Source organism: Pristis pectinata, chromosome 10, assembly GCF_009764475.1.
Source record: "Pristis pectinata isolate sPriPec2 chromosome 10, sPriPec2.1.pri, whole genome shotgun sequence".
Lineage (NCBI taxonomy): Eukaryota > Metazoa > Chordata > Chondrichthyes > Rhinopristiformes > Pristidae > Pristis > Pristis pectinata.
In genome coordinates this window covers 13,155,903-13,164,975 of record NC_067414.1, presented here as the reverse complement: position 1 = coordinate 13,164,975, position 9,073 = coordinate 13,155,903, and positions in this window count along the sequence as shown.

Sequence of the window (9,073 nt, the reverse complement as noted above, 5' to 3'; positions counted from 1 at the left end):
CCTGTGGATGCATTAACTTATATCTGCCCATCCTCGAACTCATTAGCTGCTGTGGTGTTGTCAGAAGACAGTGTTGTTGGAAGACACTCAGTGCCTTAAATTCAGTTTAAATTCAGTCAGTTCACACTTGGTACATCAAAGACCTATGAATAACTGTCAATTAAGGCCAAATGGGTGTGGCTTATTTTGTTAAAGCATTAAGTTAACCAAATGAATCAATAGTTAGTGATCTTCAATCTCACTTCCTACCTGCATTTTAAACAATCCCACCCCATTGGTTAGTGTTCGTGCAGCTGCCTCACACACCAGCAACTTGGATCCAATTCTGACCACAGGTGCTGACTGTTTGCAGTTTGCACGTTCTCCCTGTGACCATGCAGATTCCCTCTGGCTGCTCCAGTTTCCTCTCACATCCCGAAGACATGCTGGTAGGTTCATTGGTCGCCGTAAGTTACCCTGGGTATAGGTAAGTGGCAGAATGAATCAAAAGTGGAATTGATGGGCATGTGTGAAGGAATAAGTTGTGGGGTTACATGAAAATAAGGAGGTGGGGAGAGGGACTAATGGGATTGTTCCCCTCGGAGCAGGCATGAGCCAAATGGATTCCTTCTGTGCCATTATGACAATAAGATAAGACCTGCCTGAGGTCCCATTGTCTGTGTACCAGACACATCAATTACCTTTGATTACCCTGCTTGACTGGATTAATCATGGAAAAGGTCTTACATTCAGATAAATTTGCACAGAAATTCAAGTGTATTGCCTCTTCTGCAAAACCAGTAAATTCAGAGTGTGAGACTTATACAACAAGAACGCAGTCTCTCCTGGAGACCAGATTTGTACAGCATGAGAGAATTTCTGCTGAATTGTGAGTTTATACAAGTGTAGACATTGTTGTGTTGAAACTGATGCACTTTTGAGTTTTGAGACAGTTTTGAGTTGTGAGCTCTGACTGGTTTACCTTCGCTGCACTGATGCCACCATTAACCAAGCCACTGATGACCTTGTGAAAACAATGAGCCAAACACTAACCTGTTTTTAATGAAGATGTACTGAGTGTTATGGCGAGGCTCATTGGTTGGCACTTTTCCAGACGCATGGATAAGTGAGTTGGTGTCTGTAAAGCAATCACAAAGATCAGTGGTGGTGTGGGGATCTGGTAGGAACATCTTGAAGAAAAATATCTATAGGAAATAAGTTATAATGGTGATGAACGAGAAAACAAAGATTACATTTTAACTGAATTTGCATTCAGTTAACAAGTGACTTTTAATTGTTGATCAATCTTTCAGTTGAGATGTTAAACCATCTGCCCTCCTGAGTAGACATGAAGTTTTAGCATGCCACTGGTTTGAAGAAAGACAAAGTATTTCTCCCCCTGCCTTTAGCCCTCAACTAACAACAATAAAAGGGTTTATCTGGTTATTTATGCTACTGTTGTTTGTGGGACCTGAATACGATCAAATTGACGATCATGTTTTCAATGCTAAGAAGTTTATTTATTAACTACAAAGCGCTTCGATAAATCCTGGAATTACAAAGAGCACTTTCCTCCTCATGATCAACATCTGTTAAACAGCAAGTTGTTCCTTGGTGGAATTTCTTCCATTTGGAAATTGTCAGGAAGGGGTAAGTAACAGATCTGATTTTTGGGAATGACCCTTAAGAGAGGAACTCTGTGGATCAGTACAGAATCAGCTCAGTCTTGAAGATCCTTATTCCCAGGGGCCAATCACTTCTATCCTGTGTATCTAACCAGAATTTAATGGGATAATTGATATTCAGCACCCATTATTCCACGTTTTCCAAAAGCAGTGCTCCCTAACATTCTCTGCCAGAGTTCAACATTCAAGTCCATCAGCCATAACTCTTGTCCCTTGAACCCCTACTTGGTAAGGACGATGATTATAACAACTTGAATTCAAGTCATGGTCATAGAGTCATAGATTTGTACAGCACAGAAACAGGCCCTTTGGTCCACCATGTCCATGCTGACCATCAAATACCCATCCATTTACCAGCACTTGGTCTGTAGTCTTCTGTGCCTTGGCGATTCAAGTGCTCATCAAGATACTTCTAAGTACCTCCTTTAACACAAAAGTATGTCCCAGAGTGCTTCATAAGGAGACAAGCAAACAAAAATAGATGCAGAAGCAAAAGGAGAGATATCAAGAAGGGGGGAGCAACCAGATCATAGATGTAGGGAGAGCCATGCCTTGAAGATATTCTTAAACATGAGGATGGGAATTTTAGATGTGATGTCTAGGCAGGGCAGGTGGCAAAAGTGAGTGTAGAGGAACACTTTGGATCATAATTCATAATTCCATTAGTTTCAGGATAATTATGGAGAAGAATAGGACTGGTCCTAGGTTAAGATTCTAAACTGGAGGAAGGCCAATTTTGAGGGCATCAGAAGGGATCTGGCAGGCGTGCATTAGGATAGGTTGTTTTCCAGCAAAGAGATGCTTGGTAAGTGGGTGGCATTCAAAAGTGAGAAATTGAGAGTACAGAATCTGTATGCTCCTGTTAGAGTAAAAGGCAAGGCTAACAGGTTTAGGGAACCTTGGTTATCGAGGGATATTGAGGCCCTGGTAAAGAAAAAGGAGGAGCATATCAGGTAGAGGCAGTTGGAACAAAAGAGCCGCTTGAGGAGTATAAGAAATGCAAGAGAACATTTAAGAGAGAAATCAGGAGGGCTAAAAGAGGACATGATGTTACTCTGGCAGACAAGCTGAAAGGGAATCCAAAGAGTGTCTATAGCTATATTAAGAGCAAAAGGATAGCAAGGGACAAAATTGGTTCTCTTGAAGATCAGCGTGGTCATCTATGCGTGGAGCGGAAAGAGATGGGGAGATTTTAAATGGATTTTTTGCATCTGTGTTTACTTGGAAGGCAGACACAGAGTCTATAGAACTGACGAAAAAGAGTAGTTAGGTTATGGACCATATCTGGATAATGGAAGAGGAGGGGCTTGCTGTCTTGAGGTGAATTAGGGTGGATAAATCTCCAGGGCTTGATGAGGTGTCCCCTCAGACCTTGTGGGAGGGTTGTGCAGAAATTGCAGGGGCCCTGGCAGAGATACTTAGAACATCCTTAGACATGGGTGAGGTGATAGAGTACTGGAGGATAGCTAATGTTGTTCCCTGGTTTCAGAAAGGCTCTAAGAACAAGCCAGGAAATTATAGGCCAGTAAGCCTGATGTCAGTTGTGGGCAAATTATTGGAAGGTATTCTGAGGGACAGGATATATAAGTATAGATTAGGGATCGTCAACATGTCTTTGTGCGTGGTAGGTCATGTCTAACCAATCTTATAGAGTTTTTCAAGGAGGTTACCAGGAAGGTTGATCAAGGGAAGGCAGTGGACGTTGTCTACATGGACTTTAGCAAGGCCTTTAACTAAATTCCACATGGGAGGCTGGTCCAGAAGGTTAAGTCGCTTGGCATTCAGGATGAAGTAGTCAATTGGATTCAACATTGGCTTAGCGGGAAAAGCCAGAGAGTGGCAGTAGATGGTTGTCTCTCTGATTGGAGGCCAGTGGTTAGCGGTGTGCCGCAGGGATTGGTGCTGGGTCTGTTGTGTTTATCATCTATATTAATGATTAGATGATAATGCAGTAAACTGGATCAGCAATTTGTGGATGACAGCAAGATTGGGGGCGCAGTGGACAGCGAGGAAGGCTACCAAAGCTTGCAAAGTTATCTGGACAGCTGGAAAATGGGCTGAAAAATGGCAGACGGAATTTAATGCAAACAGTGTGAGGTGTTTTGAACTTTGGGGGGACAAACCAGGGTAAGACTTACACACTGAATGGGAGGGCACTGAGGTGTGAGGTAGAACAAAGGACCTGGGAATAGGATCCATAATTCCTTGAAAGTGGCGTCACAGGTAGGTAGGGTCATAAAGAGAGCTTTTAGCACATTGGGCTTAAGTATGATGAGCGTTTGTCGGCTCTTGGGACTGTACTCGCTGGAGTACAGAAGGATGAGAGGGACCTCGTAGCGACATTTAAAATGTGACAGGTAAGGATAGAGTAGATGTGGCTAGGCTGTTTCCCTGGTGGGCGTGTCCAGGACCAGAGGGCACAATCTTAGAATTAGAGGGTACAGTTCAAGACAGAGATGAGGAGAAGTTTCTTTACCCAGAGGGTGGTGAAATTGTGGAACTCCTTGCCACGCACAGCAGTGGAGGCCAGATCAGTGGGGGTATTCAAGGAGGAGATAGACAGATATCTAAATAGTCAGGGTATCAAGGGATATGGGGATAAGGCTGGCAAATGGGATTAGAATAGTTTTTTTTTCTCTCTCTTTTTTTCCCACCCCATTTCTTTTTCCCTTTTCCTTGGAGCAGACTCGATGGGCCGAATGGCCTGCTTCTGCTCCCTTATCTTGTGATCTTGTGATAAATCAGGGCATTGAGTACAGGAGTTGGGATGTTATGTTGAAGTTCTACAAGACGTTGGTGAGGCCAAATTTAGAGTATTGTGTGCAGTTCTGGTCACCTACCTACAGGAAAGATATCAATAAACTTGAAAGAGTGCAGAGAAAATTTACAAGGATGTTGCCGGGACTTGAGTCCCTGAGTTATAGGGAAAGGTTGAATCGGTTAGGACTTTATTCCCTGGAGCGCAGGAGAATGAGGGGAGATCTTATAGAGGTGTACAAAATTATGAGGGGTATAGATAGGGTGAATGCATGCAGCTTTTTCCCCTCGGGCTGGGTGAGACTAAAACTGGAGGTCATAAGGTTTAGGGTGAAAGGTGAAATATTTAAGGGGAATCTGAGGGGGAACTACCTCACTCAGAGGGTGGTGCAAGTGTGGAACGAGCTGCCAGTGGAAGGGGTGGATGCGGGTTCAATTGTAACATTTAAGAGAAGTTTGGATCAGTACATGAATGAGAGAGGTATGGAGGGCTATGGTCCGGGTGCAGGTAGATGGGACTAGGCAGAAAACCAGGCCGACATGGACTAGATGGGCCGAAGTGCCTGTTTCTGTGCTGTAGTGCTCTATGACTCTATGATGGGGGCCAAGAGAGAACACTTTGAGACAGCAAAAATGGGGTGATAGATCAGTAAAACTCAGTGCAGGGCTGGTGGTGGGCACCAATGGAGGCTGAAGAATGGCAGGCCAGCCAGGAGGGCTTTGAATTGTCTGATCTTGGAGGTATGTACAGCACCAAGGTCAGCTGAGCTGAAGCAGAGTGGAGCAGGTAGTATTACTGAGGTTGCCTTGATGATGGAGAGACTATAAACTGGGGAAACTCTGCTCCGAATGAAGAGCCAATGTTGCAGACGATCTGTTTCAACCTCACTTAGAGCCACAGACAGACATGAACAAGGATTTTGTGACAAGCCTGAAGATGATGGCTTTGCTTTACAGTCAGCAGCTCAGGGAGAATGGGATCAAATAAGCAAGAGGTTATTGTCGTGATATGTTTGGAGCTGCCACAAGAGAAGAGATCTCTGTCTCAAAATTCGCTTATCCCTGACCTTCCCCAACAGTTGAGGGAAGTTCAAGGGCAAAGTAATAATTTAATCTGTCCAAGAAATGGTGCTACGTATATCAGTAGGATCATTTGGTAACAAGTACAACTGTAAGTCTACAAGATATGGATTGACATTGAAATGTAGTTCAGAACCAGAAACTGTGAAGGTACATGGAACATAGAACGTTACAGCACAGTGCAGGCCCTTCAGCCCATGATGTTGTGCCGACATTTTATCCTGCTCTAATATCTATTTAACCCTTCCCTCCCACATAGCCCTCCATTTTTCTATCATTCATGTACCTATCTAAGAGTCTCTTATATGTCCCTGATGTATCCGCCTCCACCACCTCTGCCAGCAGTGTATTCCATGTACCCATCACTCTCTGTGTAAAGAACTTGCCTCTGACATCCCCCTTATACCTTCCTCCAGTTACCTTAAAATTCTGTCCCCTCATGTGAGCCATTTTCGCTCTGGGAAAAAGTCTCTGACTCTCCACTCGATCTATGCCTCTTATCATCTTGTACACCTCTATCAAGTCACCTCTCATCCTCCTTCTCTCCAAAGAGAAGAACCCTAGCTCGCTCAACCTATCCTCATAACACATGCTCTCCAATCATGGCAGCATCCTGGTAAATCCCCTCTGCACCCTGTCAAAAGCTTCCACATCCTTCCTATAACAAGGCGACCAGAACTGAACACAGTACTGCAAGTGTGGTCTAACCAGAGTTTTATAGAGCTGCAACATTACCTGGCAGCTCTTGAACTCAATCCCCTGACCAATGAAGACAACACACCATACGCCTTTCTTAACAACCCTATCAACCTGCGTGGCAACCTGAGAGATCTATGACGTGGACCCCAAGATCCCTCCTGTTCCCTCCTCCTGCCATAACCTTGTATTCTGCCTTCAAAGTGGATCTCCCAAGGTGTATCACTTCACACTTTTCCGAGTTGAACTCCAGGTAGTGGCCTTTGATATTACAATTCAATGCATTATATAAATGAAACAAACAAGAATGAAATAGGTTTTTTGTTTTATTGGACAGGGAGTGAATGAAAAAATGATGAGACCACCTTTGGAAGACAGTACACAGGGTGAAGAAAGAAACGGCCACTCTGGAAAGAGTATTGTTTCCAGGGGTGAAATCTGGGCTAAACTTCAGTCAATATTTTTTTAAAAATTTGTTTGAAAGTTAATGGCGTCACTATCAGAAGAAAGGAATGTATTTCAGATGATGTGTGAGAGTGGTTGTGGACAGTCCCTTCCTCCCTTCGGCTTTTGTTAAAGTCAATGAGAAACAGCTGCTTCCGCTGTCAGAGGGCAGGGCACCAGAGGGGACTCTGTTAACTGGAAAAAGTGCTGAGACAAGGGGAATGTTTTTATGCAACAAATTCTAATGATCTGGAGTACATAATCTGAAGAGGTGTGGAAGCAAATTTAACTTTGTAAAGAAACTGGATAAACACTTGAAGGAGTGGTGGAAATGTGCAGTGTAATGGGGAAATGTGCAGTGTAATGAGGAAAGAGCAGCGGGGTTGGGGGAACCCACAATGGACAAGATATCCACCTTCTGTTCCCATTATCTTATGATATAGAGTCATGGAGTAATACAGCACGGAAACAGACCCTTCAGCCCAACTTGTCCAGGCCAAACCTAAGCTAGTTGCAATTGCCTGTGTTTGGTCTGTATCCCCCCTATCTATCCATGTACTTATCCAAATGTCTTTTAAATTTCATTATTGTACCTGCCTCAACTACTTCCTCTGGCAGTTTCTTCCATACATGCACCACCCTCTATGTGAAGAAGTTGCCCCTCAGATCCTTTTTAATCTTTCCTCTCTCACCCTAACCTTATGCCATCTAGTTTTTGGTTGCCCTTCTCTGAGAAAAAGACAATGTGCACTCACCCCTATCTGTTGTGATTTCTATTATGCATTAGTTTCTCATGTAATGATAGAAATCTGGCAAGTCCATTGTAACATCCAAGCTGTTACCTGTTACATCCCTATAGAAGTGACCTGTTGTAGACACCACTTTGCATGAGCCTTTACACAGATTCTCCTCACTCAAAACACCATTCTGCCACTGCTGATGGACTGGTACCAAACCCTTCATTTCATTCTTTCTGGCCCAACACTTCATATATTTGGTCATCTCTCAGTTCAAATTTCACAGGTGTTACACCTGTAGTACAGAGCTTAAGTCAAAGGGGAGAAGAATTCATACCACGTTGACTTTCCACATAGATGTTACCTTCCAGACTCAGGAAAGGAACAGTGGTCCACTTCTCTTTGTAACTTATCATCCCTAAAAAGCATCATTGCAATAGAGAAGTTCCCATCTTCAGTGTTCAATGCGATGGTTCTAGGAAAAGAACAGTGAATTAACATTGGCAACATGGTTTATTATTGTCATGTGTACCAAGATACAATGAAAAACCCTTCGTATGTGTGCCATCCAGGCAGATTATGCCATACATTGAAGTAGTAAAAAGAAAACAGAATGCAGAATATAGAATATAGTGTAGCAGCTACTGAGGAAAGTGCAAGTGCAGGTAAACAAATAGTGTAAGGGCCATAGTGAGGTAGATTGGGAGATCAAGAATTCATCTTTAGCAATACGAGTGGTCTGTTCAAGAGTCTGATAACAGTGGGATAGAAGCTGTCCTTGAGCCTGGTGGTACGTACTTTCAAGTTTTTGTATCTTCTGCTCGACGGGAGAGGGGGAAAAGAGAGAATGACCAGGATGGGTAGGGTCTTTGATTATTTTGGCTGCTTTGGGAAGTGTAGACAGAGTCAGTGGAGGAGAGGTTGGTTTTCATGATGGACTGGGCTGTGTTCAACATTCTCTGCAATTTCTTGCAGAGCAGTTGCTATACCAAGCTGTGATGCATCTGGATAGGAAACTTTCTGTGGTACATCTGTAAAAATTGATAAGATTTGTCAGGGACATGCTGAATTAGTACAGAGAAAACAGCTCTGGATACAAGGGGAAAGGCTTGAGCAAGGTTCATATGCAGAGCAGTTACCTGCTGTCAGCACTTATCTTGTTTTCAGCGTTGAAGTGTGGCACAGTGTAGTTCAGTGGGTATCTGCACGCAAAGGTAAGGTTGATGTAGGTTCTGGTGATAATGCCAGAGCTGTTGTTCTGTATCGTGTTACTGAACACTATGTACAGATCATCAGAGGCCTGAAAACAATGCACCGTTTTTAAAGATTACAATCTACAGTGTTCAGCTGCAATAACATTACATCATTAAGGAGCCTCAAGGGATAGCTGGCCCATCGGGATCCAGCACCCCATCTCTCCCACCTCTTCTGCATTAAGCATCTCATTCAAGCTTGTTCACCTGGCCCATTAACTGTCCATTATTTCATTAGCCAGCTTGAAATCTTCTCTCAAAGCCAATTCTTCTTGTACATTCAAACCCAACCCTTTAATTCATTCAGCCTAGTATATTAAATCCCAACAAGACCCAATCCTCTCATGCAGAAACACCATCAATGCCCATTTGAAAAGCAAAGATTCAATGCCGCAGGAGGATATAACACCAACAATCTTTCATGTAGCTCTCACTTCTGACA